Source organism: Lathyrus oleraceus, chromosome 5 (genome assembly GCF_024323335.1).
Source record: "Lathyrus oleraceus cultivar Zhongwan6 chromosome 5, CAAS_Psat_ZW6_1.0, whole genome shotgun sequence".
Classification (NCBI taxonomy): Eukaryota; Viridiplantae; Streptophyta; class Magnoliopsida; order Fabales; family Fabaceae; genus Lathyrus; species Lathyrus oleraceus.
Genome location: NC_066583.1, coordinates 629,708,620 through 629,728,189, shown reverse-complemented (window position 1 = coordinate 629,728,189; position 19,570 = coordinate 629,708,620). Strand labels below are relative to the sequence as shown.

Sequence of the window (19,570 nt, the reverse complement as noted above, 5' to 3'; positions counted from 1 at the left end):
GTCCACAAACTGTGGAAAACTTCTTATTCACTTTGCAACTGTAAAATACTGTGAATTGCAATGTTATGAATACTTTATTCACTTCATTACAAGAATAAAGGTCACTCCCTCTATTTGTAGATTTAGGTTAACTTGGACCTCAAGTCAAAGCCCAAAACTACAAAAGCCCAAAATAGCTAACACTACTAAAATAGGCATAAGTCGAAATCATATGTGAAGCAACATGCTTCGACACTTCGACACACTAACACAACTCAACACACTAGGTGGTTCGACACTTCCTTGTTCTGTCGAGCGACCTGCTTCGACATAAGAAATTATAATTCAGCACACCACCTAATTCATTGTGTCTAAGCTATCTACATTCACCATAGCTCTTAGTCTTCTGAACACTTCGACCTGCACTCCCTTCGTCATGATGTCTGCAATATGATTCTCAGTTTTACAGTGTTCCATATTTATCTTCCCATCTACTACATGCTCTCGAAGATAATGTAACCTCATCTCGATGTGCTTGCTTCGACCATGTGCTATCAGATTCTTCGCTAGATTGATAGTTGACATGCTGTCGATCTTCATGGTAATTGCTTCATGACTCTTTGTTATTATCTCTTCGAACAGATTCACCATCCATGTTGTTTGACATGCACAAAATGAAGCAGCTATGTATTCTGCTTCACACGATGATAATGCCACTACTGGCTCTTTTCTCAAACTCCAAGCAACAGATGCACCACCCAGCATAAACACATAGCCCGCTGTGGATTTTCGATCCTGAACATCACTACACCAACTTGAGTCAGTGTATCCCACTAGTTTGCATTCTTTTCCTTCATCAGTTGTAGGAAACAAAATGACATAGTCAAGAGTTCTTTTCAGATACCTTAGTATCCTCTTCATCGCTGCTAGATGTGATACCTTTGGCTTCTGCATGAACTTACTCACCATACCTACACTGTATGCTAAGTTAGGCCTTGTATGACAAAGGTATCGAAGTGACCCAATAAGTCTTCTATATTGGGTTGGGTCGACATCATCTTCATCTGAATCTTTTGACAGTTGTAATTTGGGCTCAGCTGGAGTCGAAGTTAGGTTGCAATCTTGCATCTCAAATCTCTTGAGTATTTCGCCTGCATACCTTCTTTGATGCATCATAAAACCTCTATCATTCTTGTAGAATTCGATGCCAAGGAAATATGAAATTTCACCCAGATCTGACATTTCGAATTCCTTGTTGAGATCACATTTGATGTCTTCAATCTCCTTCTTGCAGCTACCTGTTATCAACAGGTCATCGACATAGAGACATAGTATAAGCAATCAACTCTTGCTTCTTCTTACATATACTTCGTGTTCATATTTGCACTTCACGGATTCCTTCTCCCTTAGAAAGCCATCTATCTTCTTGTTCCAAGCTCTTGGAGCTTGTTTAAGTCTGTACTGGGATTTATGTAGCCTATACACCTTTCTTTCTTCGCCTTGTTTCACAAATACAGTTGGTTGGGCAACATAAACTTCTTCTTATAAGGGTTCATTCAGGAATGCATATTTCACACCCATTTGACACATCTGCCACTAGTTCATGTTTGCTAGACCAACAACAAACCTGATTGTTTCGATCCTAGCAACAGGTGCAAAAACTTCATCGATGTCGATTCCTTCTTTCTGAAGAAATCCTTTCGCCACAAGTCTCGCCTTATATCGAGTCACTTCTCCTATGGGATTCAACTTCACCTTGTATACCCACTTCACATCGATTACCTTCTTGTCTTGGGGTAATTCGACAAGTGAGCAAGTGTTGTTGACTTCGATTGACTTCAGTTCTTCGTCCATTTCTTTCATCCAATTAGAATCTTTCAATGCCTCAGTTGCATTGACTGGTTCGACATCTGCATAGAAAGCTAATGTACCAGCTCACCTTCTTCATTGACCATATCTTCTAATGTAATTACACATTCTTGCAACCTTGCAGGCATGTGTCTTGTTCTTTGAGGTCTGCTTAGGCATGCTTCACCTCTAACTTCTTCCTGTCGAACTTCTCTTTCGAATTTACTAGCTGGTTCATCATAAAAGATTCTCACTGAATCTTTCTTGACATTCTCAATCTAATCCCACTCCTTAAGCTCATCTTTGATCACGTCCCTACTGATCACCACTTGCTTATTCACTGGGTCGAACAACTTGTATCCTCCAGTCAAATGATATCCTATCAGGATCATCTGACTCGACTTGTCATCAAGTTTTCTTCTCAATTGATCTGACATATGTATATGTGTTATAGGTCAAAACTCCTTCAGATGACTCAAACTAGGCTTGACACCAGACCAACATTCTTTTGGCGTGATTCCTTCTAGCTTCTTCGTCAGACATCTGTTCAAGATATATGTCGCAGTCGAAACAACTTCTCCCCATAATTCTATGGGTAGATGCTTGTCTTTTAACATACTTCTAACCATATTCATAATGGTTATATTCTTCCTTTCAACGACTCCATTATGATGTGGAGTGTAGGGTGGCACCACCTCATGCCCAATACCTTCTTTCACACATAATGCATCGAAATCTTTCGACACATATTCTTCACCATCATCAGTCCTCAAAATCTTGATCTTTCAACTGCTATATCTTTCGACCATAGATTTAAACTTGGTAAATACCTCGATCACTTCATTTTTCTTCTTGATCGGGTAAGACCATAGTTTTCGACTGAAATCATATATGAATGTAACAAAGTATTTTTACCTCCAATCGAATCCACCTAGAGAGGACCACATACATCAGAGTATATAAATTCAAGAATTGCTTTCGACCTGCTTCCTGCATCCTTACTGAAGTTGTTCTTATGCTACTTCGGCTGCACGTATTGTTCGCGCACTTCGTTTGGAATGTCAATTTCTGGTAATTCTGAAACCATATTTCTTCTCTTCAAATCTCTGATGTCTTTGAAATTGATATGGCAAAGTCTATAATTCCATATCCATTCATCTCTGTTGGCTGTTGTTGCAAGGCATTTATGCTCTATCACACTAAGCTCAATCTTGAAGGTTCTATTTTGAGACATTGGAGCCTTCAAGATCAACCTTCTATTTGAGTAGTGAGCTCTTATCATCTTGTATTTGATCAACACTCTATGGTTATTTTCTACTAACTGCCCTATGCTGAGAAAATTGCTCTTCATGCCTGATATGTACAACACATTTGAAATTACTGACCTCTTGCCATCTTTTCTCATAATCAGAACATCACCAACACCTTCAGCTGCTAGAGTGTTGTCATTTGCAAATTTCACCATGTTCTTCATTGAGGGCTTTATGTTGACAAACCAATCTTCCCGTTCATGCTTGCTCATATGACTTTAACTTTAAATAAAGCGGGACCGATTTCTTTTGGTGGATTGATTACATCTATTGCTCGGGCGCTTAACCTGAACAATGAGATGGCTACCCTAGACTGCTTACCTCCTCGCACAATTAACCTAAAATTTCTGAGAGACATGAAATTGTGTTGTTTGAGGAGAGAAGGAGGCTATATGCTTATGGTTCATGGTGTAGTCATCCCATCTGTTGTTTTACCGTGCACTAGACGTACAGATTTTCTTCCCATGGTGATTTTCTTCCCACGAATCGATTAAACCAGAGCTCTTGATACCAGATGTTGGAAATCCATAAAAACCTATGGATAATTTCAATCAATCTTGATGAACAAGATTGTTATCACCCACACAATAACAATGAAGAGAGAAGAACAATGGAAAAGAAAGAAAACAAAGAACGATGAAGGAGAAGAAGAATTAAAACTCTACCGAGTTTCTCTCTGCCCCCAAACTATGGAAAACTTCTTATTCACTTTGCAACTGCAAAATACTTTGAATTACAGTGTTATAAATACTATATTCACTTCATTACAAGAATAAGAGTTACTCCCTCTATTTATAGATTAAGGTTAACTTGGACCTCAAGCCAAAACCAAAAACTATAAAAGCCCAAAATAGCTAAAACTACTAAAATAGACCTAAGTCGAAATCCTATTTGAAGCAACATGCTTCGACACTTCGACACACTAACACAACTCAACACACTAGGTGGTTCGACACTTCCTTGTTTTATCGAACGACCTGCTTCGACACAAAGAATTACAATTCAACAATATGAACATTCTCAATAACATAAATTAAATTTTATGAGTTTTTTTGTATCAATAAATAAGAACGTTTCATAAGAATAATAAAAAAGTCAATTTATTAAAACTAGTTATATATTGTAATATTCAGTTGCATCCACATCAAGTGGCTGTAGTTTAGTGGTAAGAATTCCACGTTGTGGCCGTGGAGACCTGGGCTCGAATCCCAGCAGCCACAATTCAATATTCTTTTATATCTCAAATTTACAAGTTGCAAACACCAATAGATTATTTGAGCTTTACACAAATAATCCACAAGTGAAAACTCAAATTTTAACTAATTCATAAATAAAATAAAATAATTTTATTGGAGATATCTTTAGCTCGGTCAAATTAAAAAATAATTTTTAACTCGTTTTTTATTTTATCTCGGTTTTTTATATTTAGTTTTTTTAGTTTGATTTTGTTTGTTTATTGTTTTATTATTAACCATTGAAATTATAATATTATGTGAATTTTATTTTTTATTGTAATTATAATGTTTTTTATTTATACATAATATTTGTTAGAAAATCATGCAAGTTTTCTAATGGACATATTTGTGGAAGAGTAAAAATAATGAAGAAGCATGTTAAATTTAATAATTTGGGAAATATAAGAACATTCTCAATCACACAAAAATATACAAGACACTTACACATAAAAAAAATCTCTAAATATTATTACAAAATTCTTTAACTAGAATTTCTTTCATATGGATGAATTTTTGTTGCGTTTATTTTTTGAGATTAATTGTTATGCACTGCCAGTGTAAAAAGTTTTACAATGTCAATGCATCACAATCATCCGTTTGTATTACTTTTTAAATGTTTAAAATAAAAGTCAAACCTTTCAGATAAATATGTGGTTGTGATTAACTGATAGTGTAAAAAATCTTTACACTGTTAGAGTATATCAATTAAATTCTTATTTTTTTGTTTGGATTAATTTTTATTATTTTATTTATTTATTAAATATTTATTTCATTTTGAAATCATTTGATATAATTTATTTATTCATTTTATTTTATTTTTTATTGAAACCGATTTATATAATCTTATTTTAATAATTAAATTTCCAATACAAAATCATATTTCTTCATCCTTATAATTTTATTTCATTTATTAATTATAAATTTTAGATATTATTTATAGGTCATTATCAAATGTTTAAAAGTTTATCATATGATCAACTAATTCATTATTAAATTTTTATAATAAAATATAACACGCTATTATTTATGACTTGATCTATTGTTTTTATTTTTATTAAACAGGTTATAAATAAATAAATATTTTTATTAAATAAGAATAATCATGCACAAGAATGAATAGTTATATATTTAAAATGATATAAAAAAGTTACTTGATGATTTTAATACTACTTAATAGTTTGTTTAATTTTAATAGTCTTTTATATATTTTAGTTTTATATTTTATTATTAGTAAATATTAAAAAAATTATCAATAAATAAAATGATACAAAAATATTTAAAATGTTTAGAATCTCTTCATTTTTCGTATTTAACAAAGAAATATTATTTTATAATAAAATAATTAATTTTAATTTTTACATAAAAAGTTAAGCAAAATTTTAAATGTAAAAGTAATTGATTATAGTCAGGTAGCCGCAAGATTATCACTTAAATATTATAATAATAATAATAATAATAATAATAATAATAATAATTATTATTATTATTATTATTATTATTATTATAATAATGAATTGATAATTTACGAGTATTATGTATTATTATATAAAATTAATTTTTACTTTAAATATTTTATTTGGTTTTTCTACCTTATTGTGTAAAACAATGATTAGAGAATAAATGGGAAAATTAAATCAATTAACATTTTGATTCAAAATGAAACCTTTCATCATATATTTTATAAATCAAAAGTAAAATCTGATATGATCTTAAAAGTCGTCTAAACTCTCAGTTTTTTAGTTTTCGACCGATTTTCAATCAGTTTTCCAGTTTAAATCCTAGTTTTTAGGTCCAAACAATCTAGTTAGGGTTTTAGTTCCTAGATGAACCGGTCGGTCCGATTCGGTTTGGATTACCATAGTTGTTGTCGAACAAATAATTAATTGGCTAAATTATAGTTTTGACCCCCCAATTTTACACAATTCACAAATTAGTCTCCCTAATTTAAATTCAAACTGTTTTGGTACCCCTCTCACGTTTTTCATAGAAAATCAATGAGATGTTCGTTTTTTAACTTATATTGATATCTATAAAGTTCCACAATATACTTATATACAATGATTTGTCATGTTTCACAAGAAACTTTTAATTTAAAAAATGAAAACATCGTTAATTTTAAATGCAAAAGTATGAGATGGAGACCAAAATTGTTTAAATTTAAAATAGAATGATCAACTTTGTGAATAAGTAAAAATAGGAGATCAAAATAATAATTAAACCTAATTATTTAATCAAAATTATTATTAAGGAATCCGAGAAGTGTCAATGAGCTATCCAAGCAAGGTATGTTTTGTTGGATTGTAATTCCTTATGTCGAAGCAGGTTGCTCGACAAAACAAGGAAGTGCCAAACTACCTAGTGTGTTGAGTTGTGCTAGTGTGTCGAAGTGTCAAAGCATGTTGCTTATCACAGGATTTTGACTTAGGCCTAATTTTAGTAGTAACTATTTTGGGCTTTTATAGTTTTGGGTTTTGGCTTGGGGTTCAAGTTAACCTAAATTTATAAATAGATGGAGTAAACTTTATTCTTGTAATGAAGTGAATAGAGCATTCATAACATTGTATTCATAGTATTTTGCAATTGCAAAGTGAATAATAAGTTTTCCACAGTTTGTGGGTGATAACACTGAAATTTACCGTATTTTCGACTCCGATTTCACATGCATTCTAGTTGTTTTATTGTTATTTTGTTGTGTTATTGCTATGTTTTCCTTTGTTTTTAGGTTTTTACTTTCATCGGAGCCCCGATCGAGAAAAGGAGTGAAAAAGAACTAAAAACCCTAAAATTCAGCATTTTGTACTTGTGGCCTACCCCATGGCTGGCGCCATAGACCCTGCCATGACGTGTCCAAGCTCAACTTCCCTCAACTGCCACGTTCCCCACTACTTCCACTAAGGCGCCTCAGATTGGCCTTGTGGCGGGCGCCATGGCCTTGTGGCGGGCGCCATAAGAGGAAAAGTTTTCCCTCCCATTTTCAAGTTGAAGGGCATCCTTGTCATTTCCATCTTTTTACTTGCTTATAAATAGAAACTCGAAATCACTTTTACAATCATCCAAACTTAGAGCAGAGGCAAACTCAGAGCAACTTTGTTTCACTTAGGCATATATTCAGAATTATAAAGTGGTAATCGCTTCGCATTGGGGTGTTACCACAATTGTGTAATCAAGTCTGTGATAGAGTCTCTAATCGAGTTTGGAGCACTTTGGAAGGAAGTTAATCCTGCTGCCATTTTCATTTCCGCTTTGCAATTTAATTTATTCAACCCTCCGATTGGAGCAGGTTTTTATTACTTGTCTTTATCTTATTTATTTTCTCGCACTCGCTTTACTTTCGTTTATTTCCTCACACTCGCTTTACTTTGTTTATTTTCTCGCACTCGCTTTAAATTATTTATTTTCTCGCACTCACTTTAAATTATTTATTTCCCGCACTCGCTTTACTTTATTTATTTCTTGCACTCGCACTACTTTTATTTACTTTCCGCACTCGCACTACTTTTATTTAAATTAATGCACTTTTACTTTACCATGTCTAACTAAATCTATAAGGTTAGAATGTAAGGATCGTAATTGAACTGATAATCCGTATAATTGTTCATAGAAACACTTAAGGGTTGTTTTAACTTTCAACTTAAGTTTTCCCGCACTTCAATTCCGTTGGGTAAGATCGAAAGTCGTCCAACGTCTTTTTAAACTTAATTGTTTTTAACTATTTCAAAAACAGCGAAAGCGCTTTGTTTAGTTCATTAGGAGTTTTTAACTTAAGAAGAAAAGAGATTTTAAAACTATTTTCGGACGCGTTTATAAGTTTAGAGTCTGGTTTGTGAGAACCTCTTTTGGTTAAGAAATCCAGGTTATAATACTTTTCAACTTAGTCAAGATACTATATTTCTTAAAAATAGGTTTACTACTCTAACGCAATGCGCGCCTTTTTATAAGTGACAATAAGAGGGTTTGATTAGGGAGTACAACTCGGTTCTAAATACGCGAAAGTGACAGTTCCTGTTAAATTAGTTCTTTTCAAAGTAGGAAACACTGCCCATAAGTAATTCTATTAACAAGTACTTTGATTATTAGTTGATTACATGAATTACATTCGACCCTGTCTTTATTAATTAATCTTTATTCGACACTTTACTTTTCATTGCACACTCCAAAAACACCTAATTTGATTGCCTTTGATAAACACCATAACAATAGATAACGATAGATTGACACTTGGTCTCTATGGATTCGACAATCTTTTATATTACTCTGACGCGTTCGTATACTTGCGAAACACCGCATCAAGTTTTTGGCACCGTTGCCGGGGACCAATTTCGTCAAATTTCATTTCCCTGTTGTTATATCGTTTAAACTTAGGCTATTTCCCACCGGTCAATGCGAAGAACTCGCAACACCGGAAGTTTAAGCTTAGTATACCCTCTGGCGGAACCTGAACGTTACGCTCGTGCACGTTTATTCTTTCATAGAATTAAGAGAGTTATGGCCGAAGATCAAAACCAAAGACCTCTTAAAGATTTCGCTCAACCATCTAATGAAGAACCTAGTTCTAGTATAGTAAACCCAACTATCCCAACTAATAATTTTGAACTTAAACCATCCCTGTTGCAACTAGTGCAACAGAGACAATTCGCAGGTCTCGTTACTGAGAACCCAAACCAACATTTAAAAATATTTCTTCAATTAGCAGACACTTTTAAAACCAATGGAGCTTCTCCTGAGGCAATACGTTTAAGATTATTCCCTTTTTCCCTCAGAGATAAAGCCCTATCATGGTTAGATTCCCTTCCACCCAATTCCATTACGACTTGGGACAACCTTAGAAGAGTATTTCTTGCTAGATATTTTCCCCCGAGTAAGACCGCCGTTCTTCGAAACCATATAACTAGATTTACCCAAAACCAAGGAGAATCATTGTTCGAAGCTTGGGAGAGATATAAAGAGTTGTTACGAGCATGCCCACATCATGGTTTAGAAAATTGGTTAATCATTCAAACCTTCTATAATGGACTTCACTATAACACGAAGATGACCATCGACGCTGCCGCAGGCGGTGCGCTGATGAACAAACCTTATCCTGAAGCTAGTGCCCTCATAGAAGATATGGCTCAAAACCATCAATCATGGGGAGTCGAACGAGCGACAGTTGAGAAGAAGGAAGCCCAAGGAGGAATGCATGAACTAAGCTCTATAGACATGATGCAAGCTAAAATGGACGCATTAGCCCTTAAGGTCGAGCATATGTGCATAAACCCGAATACTGTAGTCGCAGTTTCGTCGGATTGTGAGATATGTGGAACCAAAGGACACCAATCTGCAGAATGCAGTCTATTAAACGAAACACACTCTGAGCAAGTGAACTACACCCAAGGGAACCCATATTCGAATACTTATAACCCTGGATGGAGGAATCATCCGAACTTCTCCTATAAAAACAATAACCCTATTCAAAATAATGCACCTCCGAGATCTAGTTATCAAGCCCCTATATCAAATCAACCTATGCAACCTGTACCATCAAAGCCGAGCCTTGATAAAATTATGGAAAATTTTATCACCGCTCAAACCCAACAAAACAAGGAATTCATGAACCAAAACATTCATGTTAACGAATTGATTACTCAGTTAGGAACCAAGGTTGACCAAATAGTTACTCATACCAAGATGCTTGAAACCCAGATATCTCAGGTAGCTTTAAACCAAGCCCCTCAGACTACACCTGGAGGACAATTCCCTGGACAACCTCAACAAAATCCAAGAGGACAAGCCAATGCCATTACCCTACGAAGTGGGAACGCTTATGATGAGCCACCAAACCCTAGATTGAGTGAACCCAAAACTTCTAAGGAATGTACCGAACTCACAGACGAAGTAAAGGAACTAGAGGAACCTGGAAACCAGGAAGGTCAAGAAAAAGGAGAAGAACCTAAAGACAAAACTTACATACCGCCCCTGCCATATAAACCACCTATACCATATCCGCAAAGACTCAAACAAACCCAGATCAATAAACAGTATCAAAAATTTATTAAAGTTATAGAAAAACTTCATGTAGAAATCCCTTTCACAGAAGCCATCACCCAAATACCTTCTTATGCAAAGTTTCTCAAAGACATCCTTACCAACAAACGTAGACTTGACGATCCGAAGCCTTTGGAATGTAATGCTATTTTCGAGGACAAATTAGCGAAGAAAGATAAAGATCCTGGAAATTTCTCCATTCCTTGCTTTTTGGGTAATCATGTCATCGAAAAAGCTTTTCTAGACTTAGGAGCTAGTGTGAGCCTAATACCTTTAGCAGTTTGTGAGAGGTTAAACTTAGGAGAATTACAGCCCACTAAGATGTCACTTCAGTTAGCCGATAGATCTGTTAAATATCCGATTGGCATTTTAGAAGATGTCCCTGTTAGGATAGGTCAATTATTTATCCCTACTGATTTTGTTGTCATGGACATCAAAGAGGACAATGATATACTAATCCTTCTAGGTAGACCATTCTTATCAACTGCAGGAGCCATAATAGATGTCAAGAAAGGAAAGTTGACATTTGAGATAGGTGACGAGAAAATAGAATTTATACTTTCGAAATTTCTTATGGAACCTGTGATAGGAGACTCGTGTTATGCCTTAGATATCATTGATGAATGTGTTAGAGAATTAGAACAAAAAGAAATTATAAAAACAATTAAGTTACCATCAACTCTCATAAGGGAAGAAGATGACCTTAAGAAACCCTACATCGATGATAACCTTTATGAATGTTTATCCCTTACTCCAGATCCTATGCCATGCCCTAAGAAACCAACCTTAGAACTTAAGGAACTGCCTAAGAACCTAAGATATGAGTTCCTCGATAAAGAGATGAGTCGTCCAGTTATAGTTAGTGCTACCTTGAGCCAAGAGGAAACGAACCAACTTTTAGACGTTTTACGAAGATATCCCTCAGCCTTAGGATATAATATCTCTGACCTGAAAGGTATAAGCCCATCCGTATGCATGCATCGGATTTCGCTCGAAGAAGATTCAAAACCCTCCAGGGAACATCAGAGAAGAATAAACCCGATAATGAGTGATGTTGTTAAAAAGGAAGTTCTTAAGTTACTTGAGGCAAGTATAATCTACCAGATCTCGGATAGTAAGTGGGTGAGCCCTGTGCATGTAGTACCTAAAAAGGGAGGCATCACAGTCGTGCAAAATGATAAAGGCGAACATGTAGCAAAACGTTTAGAAGGAGGATGGCGGATGTGTATAGATTATAGAAAATTAAATAAAGCAACTAGGAAGGATCATTTCCCTTTACCATTTATAGACCAAATGTTGGAGCGTCTAGCCAGACACTCTTACTTCTGTTATCTAGCTGGATACTCTGGATTCTTCCAAATACCTATCCACCCCGAAGATCAAGAAAAAACTACCTTTACATACCCTTATGGAACTTTTACCTACAGATGAATGCCACTCGGCCTCTGTAATGCCCCAGCTACTTTCCAACGCTGCATGATGTCAATCTTTGCAGATTACCTAGATGGTATCATGGAAGTGTTTATGGATGATTTCTCGGTTTGCGGATTTGGTTTCCACAATTGTCTTGCTAACCTTGAGAAAATCCTAGAGAGATGCATGGAGGTGAACCTCGTGCTAAACTGGGAAAAATGTCATTTCATGGTAACCGAAGGAATAGTTTTAGGACATATAGTCTCCGAAAAAGGTATAGAGGTAGATAAAGCTAAAATAGAAGTTATAGAAAACCTAAAACCACCAAAAACCATCAGAGAAGTCCGAAGCTTTCTTGGACACGCTGGATTCTACCGGCGTTTTATTAAGGACTTCTCCAAAATAACTAAACCTTTAACTGGACTTTTAATGAAAGATGCTGAATTCATTTTTGACGAAAAATGTAATGACGCATTTAATCTTTTAAAGCAAGCATTAATCTCAGCACCCATTATGAAACCACCTGATTGGTCAGAACCTTTTGAGATAATGTGCGATGCTAGTGATTATGCAGTTGGAGTCGTTCTAGGACAAAGGAAAGATAAAAAATTACATGCCATTTATTATGCCAGTAGAACCCTAGATGCTGCCCAACTTAACTACGCAACAACTGAAAAAGAATTACTCGCTGTAGTTTTCGCTATAGACAAATTTAGATCTTATCTAGTAGGAGTAAAAATTATAGTTTACACCGATCATGCTGTCATTCGTTACCTATTAAGTAAAAAAGATGCCAAGCCCAGGTTACTCCGATGGATTCTATTACTACAAGAGTTTGATTTAGACATAAGAGATAAAAAAGGCACTGAAAATGTAGTAGTCGATCACCTTTCTAGGATAGAACATCTAAAACCAGAACTAGTACCCATAAATGATGATTTCGCCTATGATAGACTGATAGCTAGAGTAGAAACCATTTAAGATGATAACCTAAGTCCTAATGAGCACCCCCAAAACTCCTTAGAAATAAGTAACGTACCCTGGTATGCAGACTTCGTTAATTACCTAGCTGCTGATATAGTACCCCCTGATCTTGACTACCACCGCAAGAAGAAATTCTTCCACGATGTGAGAAACTTCTATTGGGATGAACCGCTCCTTTTCAAAAGGGGTAAAGATGGCATTTTTCGCCGTTGCGTTCCAGAAGAAGAGGTAAATAGTATTATCGAGCATTGCCATTCTGCACCCTATGGTGGACATGCGAGCACCTCTAAGACATACGCCAAGATTCTTCAAGTTGGCCTATTCTGGCCTACCATGTGGCGTGATGTCTATGCTTGCATTGTCAAATGTGATAGATGCCAACGCACTGGAAACATTTCAAGGCGTGATGAAATGCCTCTAAGAAACATTCAGGAAGTAGAACTCTTTGACGTATGGGGTATAGATTTCATGGGACCTTTCCCACCATCCTTAGGAAACAGGTATATCTTAGTAGCTGTAGACTATGTGCCTAAGTGGAATGAAGCTATAGTTGCACCCACAAACGACACTAGGGTTGTAATCAAACTATTTAAAAACTATATATTCCCTAGATTTGGAACACCACGTTTAGTCATAAGCGGTGGAGGATCACACTTCATATCGAGAATATTTGACAAAATTTTAAGAAAATATGGAGTTAGACATAGAGTAGCAACACCATACCACCCACAGACTAGTGGCCAAGTAGAAGTATCTAATAGGGAGATAAAACAAATCCTAGAGAAAACTGTTTCTATTTCTAGGAGAGACTGGTCTCAGAAGCTTCAAGAAGCATTATGGGCCTACATAACCGCTTTCAAAACCCCTATAGGAACTACTCCTTATCAACTAGTTTATGGAAAATCCTGTCACTTACCGTTCGAATTAGAGCATAAGGCCTATTGGGCCATTAAAACTTTGAATTTAGACTACCTAGCCGCTGGAGAAAAGCGTACCCTAGACATTCATAAACTAGAAGAACTTAGGCAATCTGCCTACGAGAATGCAAAAATATATAAAGAAAGAACAAAAGCCTATCACGACAAAAGAATAGTAAAGAAAAACTTCAATATAGGCGATCCTGTTCTCCTTTTCAACTCTAGGTTACGACTCTTCCCTGGAAAGCTACGTTCAAGATGGACTGGTCCTTTCGAAGTATCAAAGATTCTGAGATCCAGAGCCGTAGAAATCAAGAACGAAACCTGTAGTCCATTCATTGTGAATGGACAAAGACTGAAGCTCTACGAAGGAGGAGACATTCCAGCATACTACTCAAGCCACACTCTGATTGATCCACCAATCCCTACCACTACAGATGTATAAATTCTAATCGTCAAGCTAATGACGTTAAACAAGCGCTGCGTGGGAGGAACCCATGGTCTTTCTTTCATTTTACTTTTTCGCATTTATTTAATTTTATTTTTATTTTATTTTATCATATTTTGCATTGAGACTAAAATTTGAATGGTTTGCATTTTCAGGATCACTTTCTTAACCTTTACAGGATGCAAGATTTCGATGATATGCACGTGGCCTATAGAGATAATGCTCAGAGAGAGCGCTACATCGCTCTCTATCAGCGCCCTATGGAACCCACACGTTATCCTGATCAACACTATATGGAGGCACTGGGTATCGAGCCGAGTATCCGATTCCTTAGCCACCAGCTTCACTGGGACGAGTTTGCTGATGACTTGAGTAACACCTACAGGAACCTGACATTGGAGTTCCTGAGTTCATTCGACTATGACCCACACTTTGGACCAGATGGGTATGCTGCTTTCAGGCTCTTTGGAGTTGAGTACTCTTTCAGCCAGAAAGAGTTCGGCGACCTATTGGGCTTCCAGACCACTCCTGATGCTATCCTAGAGACACCCATGGGATATTTTCTAGGTAAGGAGGTTGAGAAGTTTTGGAGTGATATATCAGGTGGCGGAAGCCAGGATCCATCTACGCAGCTGTCTCATGTTATACATAACCCCGCCTTTAGATACTTTCAAATGATATTGGCACATTCCTTCCTGGGAAGGCCGGATGCAGAGACATTACTGAGTGAAGAGGAGATCTTCCTACTATTTTGTGCATCACAGTCTCGCCCAGTAGCATGTGGAAACTTTTTGTTATATAGTCTCAGCGGTATCTCCAGATCTACCGAAGGAGTCATCCATGTGGGCGGAATCATCACACAGATTGTTGTCGCTTTAGGTCTGTCTCGCAAGCTGTCACATCTCCGGATCTACTGTGGATACACTACCATGGACATCGACTTCTGTTTGACCAGAGAGTTGATGAGGAGAGCCTCTTTCCACCCATGTCAGTTCCGATTGCTGGTCGACAGCGAGGCTATCCATTATTTCACACTGCCAGATCCTATGATGACCAGTGTGCATGATCCAGCGAATTGGAGTTATGCTCTGGAGGGCCAGGGAGAGCCCGTCGAGGAGCCGAGATCACCACTCATTGCTGAATACAGGCCTACACCACCATCTCCCAGGATCACTATTTTCTCTAATAATCTTTCATTGCAGACCCCCGACATCCGCACTCAGATTGCTGAGTGTCGTAGAGAGATCGCAGAGCTTAGACAGGAGGTGGCTGACCTCACTTTACAGATGGGAGTGTCTGATCTCACCCATGCTACTGAAGCCGACTGTCTATATCAGGAGATCGTAGAGCTCAGGCAGGAGGTAGCCATGCTCCGTGGATCCTCTCAGGAAGACGACATCCCCACTATATGATCTTACCATTTCATCTTATTTTATCTCCTTTTTTATATATTTCTCATATTTACATAACTCATCTTATATTATCGCATTCGGAATATTATATAAACTATGTCTATACATTGATATTTCTACTTTTATCTATATATGTCTTATGTTTGTTTTTATTTGCATTTTTTTTATTTTCAGTTATTTATTTATTTATTAGTCTAATATTTAATTTTTGTTTCATTTTCATTTTTATTTTTACTTTTATAAAATTATGCAAGTCAATGATGCTAGGAAAATCACAAGACAAATGCTATTCGGACCCCTCAAAGCCAAAAGACAAAGAGAAGCCCAAGCCAAAAGACCAAAATCCGGCCCAGCCAGATTTTGCCTTGTGGCACCCGCCACAGCGTCTGTAAAAGGTCGGGGCAGAACCCCTTTCTTCACCATTTTCACACCTTACAACCTTCCAAACCCATTTTTTCACCTTGGAAAAACATCCTTGAACCCACAAAAAGCTCATACCTTTCTAATCACCACACCGTACAAATCATTTTTCCGATTTCCATTTCCATTTTCATCCGTCGGATTTCGTAAAAATCCAATCTTTTCACATTCCACTTCATCTTCTTTGTCACTTTTCAAGAGCTACACAAATGGAGTTTAATGGATTCATTCTTCGAGGAGGGAAACCGGGGGATAGACAAAGAAAAATTATCGAACGGTTGCAAAATCGGGAGATCCTCCCGACAAGGTATGTTGATGAAAATTGTCTCTACACTTTAGGTATCTATTATAGCATATTTCATTTATTAGATAACTTAGGTTTGCATAATTTCTTTTCCAACAAAGAACCCACCTATGAGCGATTGACAATTGAATTCTTGAGTTCCTTAATTTATATTGTCAACCCTAACACTGCTAGCACAGTTGGTACTGTCAGATTTAGAATATTTGCTGTTGAATATGAATTCAGTACCGACGAACTAGTCAGCTTGATAGGAATTCCTCATGGGGACGGTGCTATTTGTGAGGCCCCTTTGGATTCAGAGTGGTCAGTTGAGGTATTTTCCTTCTGGGAGCGCTTATCAAACACTTCCATAAACTCTTTTGAAGGAGTTCTTGCCTCAACTATCCATAACCCGACCATCAGAGTTTTTAGATATCTGTTGGCATGCACTATTTTTGGCCGGGAGAATCCAAATAAGGTTAATGCTAGAGAGCTTCTATTTTTACAAGGAAGCCTCACAAATAGACGAATTAATTCGGTCCCGTTCATGCTTGCTCATATGACTTTAACTTTGAATAAAGCGGGACCGATTTCTTTTGGTGGATTGATTACATCTATTGCTCGGACGCTTAACCTGAACAATGAGATGGCTACCCTAGACCGCTTATCTTTCGACCATAGATTTAAACTTGGTAAATACCTCGATCACTTCACTTTTCTTCTTGATCGGGTAAGACCACAGTTTTCGACTGAAATCATATATGAATGTAACAAAGTATTTTTACCTCCAATCGAATCCACATAGAGAGGACCACATACATCAGAGTATATAAATTCAAGAATTGCTTTCGACCTGCTTCCTGCATCCTTACTGAAGTTGTTCTTATGCTACTTCGGCTGCACGTATTGTTCGCGCACTTCGTTTGGAATGTCAATTTCTGGTAATTCTGAAACCATATTTCTTCTCTTCAAATCTCTGATGTCTTTGAAATTGATATGGCAAAGTCTATAATTCCATATCCATTCATCTTTGTTGGTTGTTGTTGCAAGGCATTTATGCTTTATCACACTAAGCTCAATCTTGAAGGTTCTATTTTGAGACATTGGAGCCTTCAAGATCAACCTTCTATTTGAGTAGTGAGCTCTTATCATCTTGTATTTGATCAACACTCTATGGTTATTTTCTACTAACTGCCCTATGCTGAGAAAATTGCTCTTCATGCCTGATATGTACAACACATTTGAAATTACTGACCTCTTGCCATCTTTTCTCATAATCAGAACATCACCAACACCTTCAGCTGCTAGAGTGTTGTCATTTGCAAATTTCACCATGTTCTTCATTGAGGGCTTTATGTTGACAAACCAATCTTCCCGTTCATGCTTGCTCATATGACTTTAACTTTGAATAAAGCGGGACCGATTTCTTTTGGTGGATTGATTACATCTATTGCTCGGGCGCTTAACCTGAACAATGAGATGGCTACCCTAGACCGCTTACCTCCTCGCACAATTAACCTAAAATTTCTGAGAGACATGAAATTGTGCCGTTTGAGGAGAGAAGGAGGTTATATGCTTATGGTTCATGGTGTAGCCATCCCATCTGTTGTTTTACCGTGCACTAGACGTACAAATTTTCTTCCCATGGTGATTTTCTTCCCACGAATCGATTAAACCAGAGCTCTTGATACCAGATGTTGGAAATCCATAAAAACCTATGGATAATTTCAATCAATCTTGATGAACAAGATTGTTATCACCCACACAATAACAATGAAGAGAGAAGAACAATGGAAAAGAAAGAAAACAAAGAACGATGAAGGAGAAGAAGAATTAAAACTCTACCGAGTTTCTCTCTGTCCACAAACTATGGAAAACTTCTTATTCACTTTGCAACTGCAAAATACTTTGAATTACAGTGTTATAAATACTATATTCACTTCATTACAAGAATAAGAGTTACTCCCTCTATTTATAGATTAAGGTTAACTTGGACCTCAAGCCAAAACCAAAAACTATAAAAGCCCAAAATAGCTAAAACTACTAAAATAGACCTAAGTCGAAATCCTATTTGAAGCAACATGCTTCGACACTTCGACACACTAACACAACTCAACACACTAGGTGGTTCAACACTTCCTTGTTTTATCGAACGACCTGCTTCGACACAAAGAATTACAATTCAACAATATGAACATTCTCAATAACATAAATTAAATTTTATGAGTTTTTTTGTATCAATAAATAAGAACGTTTCATAAGAATAATAAAAAAGTCAATTTATTAAAACTAGTTATATATTGTAATATTCAGTTGCATCCACATCAAGTGGCTGTAGTTTAGTGGTAAGAATTCCACGTTGTGGCCGTGGAGACCTGGGCTCGAATCCCAGCAGCCACAATTCAATATTCTTTTATATCTCAAATTTACAAGTTGCAAACACCAATAGATTATTTGAGCTTTACACAAATAATCCACAAGTGAAAACTCAAATTTTAACTAATTCATAAATAAAATAAAATAATTTTATTGGAGATATCTTTAGCTCGGTCAAATTAAAAAATAATTTTTAACTCGTTTTTTATTTTATCTCGGTTTTTTATATTTAGTTTTTTTTAGTTTGATTTTGTTTGTTTATTGTTTTATTATTAACCATTGAAATTATAATATTATGTGAATTTTATTTTTTATTGTAATTATAATGTTTTTTATTTATACATAATATTTGTTAGAAAATCATGCAAGTTTTCTAATGGACATATTTGTGGAAGAGTAAAAATAATGAAGAAGCATGTTAAATTTAATAATTTGGGAAATATAAGAACATTCTCAATCACACAAAAATATACAAGACACTTACACATAAAAAAAATCTCTAAATATTATTACAAAATTCTTTAACTAGAATTTCTTTCATATGGATGAATTTTTGTTGCGTTTATTTTTTGAGATTAATTGTTATGCACTGCCAGTGTAAAAAGTTTTACAATGTCAATGCATCACAATCATCCGTTTGTATTACTTTTTAAATGTTTAAAATAAAAGTCAAACCTTTCAGATAAATATGTGGTTGTGATTAACTGATAGTGTAAAAAATCTTTACACTGTTAGAGTATATCAATTAAATTCTTATTTTTTTGTTTGGATTAATTTTTATTATTTTATTTATTTATTAAATATTTATTTCATTTTGAAATCATTTGATATAATTTATTTATTCATTTTATTTTATTTTTTATTGAAACCGATTTATATAATCTTATTTTAATAATTAAATTTCCAATACAAAATCATATT

At 35.7% G+C, this 19,570-nt stretch overlaps 3 non-coding genes across 3 annotated transcripts; 2 read left to right on the top strand and 1 right to left on the bottom strand.

Moving 5' to 3' along the window:
- The first annotated feature begins 4,285 nt into the window (after window positions 1-4,285).
- TRNAH-GUG (transfer RNA histidin (anticodon GUG)) lies at window positions 4,286-4,357 on the top strand. The gene has a single exon. It is a non-coding gene; the product is annotated as a tRNA-His (tRNA).
- A 4,884-nt stretch (window positions 4,358-9,241) lies between these two features.
- LOC127088834 (small nucleolar RNA R71) lies at window positions 9,242-9,348 on the bottom strand. Its single transcript, XR_007790648.1, has one exon. It is a non-coding gene; the product is annotated as a small nucleolar RNA R71 (small nucleolar RNA).
- Window positions 9,349-18,601: 9,253 nt separating this feature from the next.
- On the top strand, window positions 18,602-18,673 carry TRNAH-GUG (transfer RNA histidin (anticodon GUG)). The gene has a single exon. It is a non-coding gene; the product is annotated as a tRNA-His (tRNA).
- Window positions 18,674-19,570: the final 897 nt, after the last annotated feature.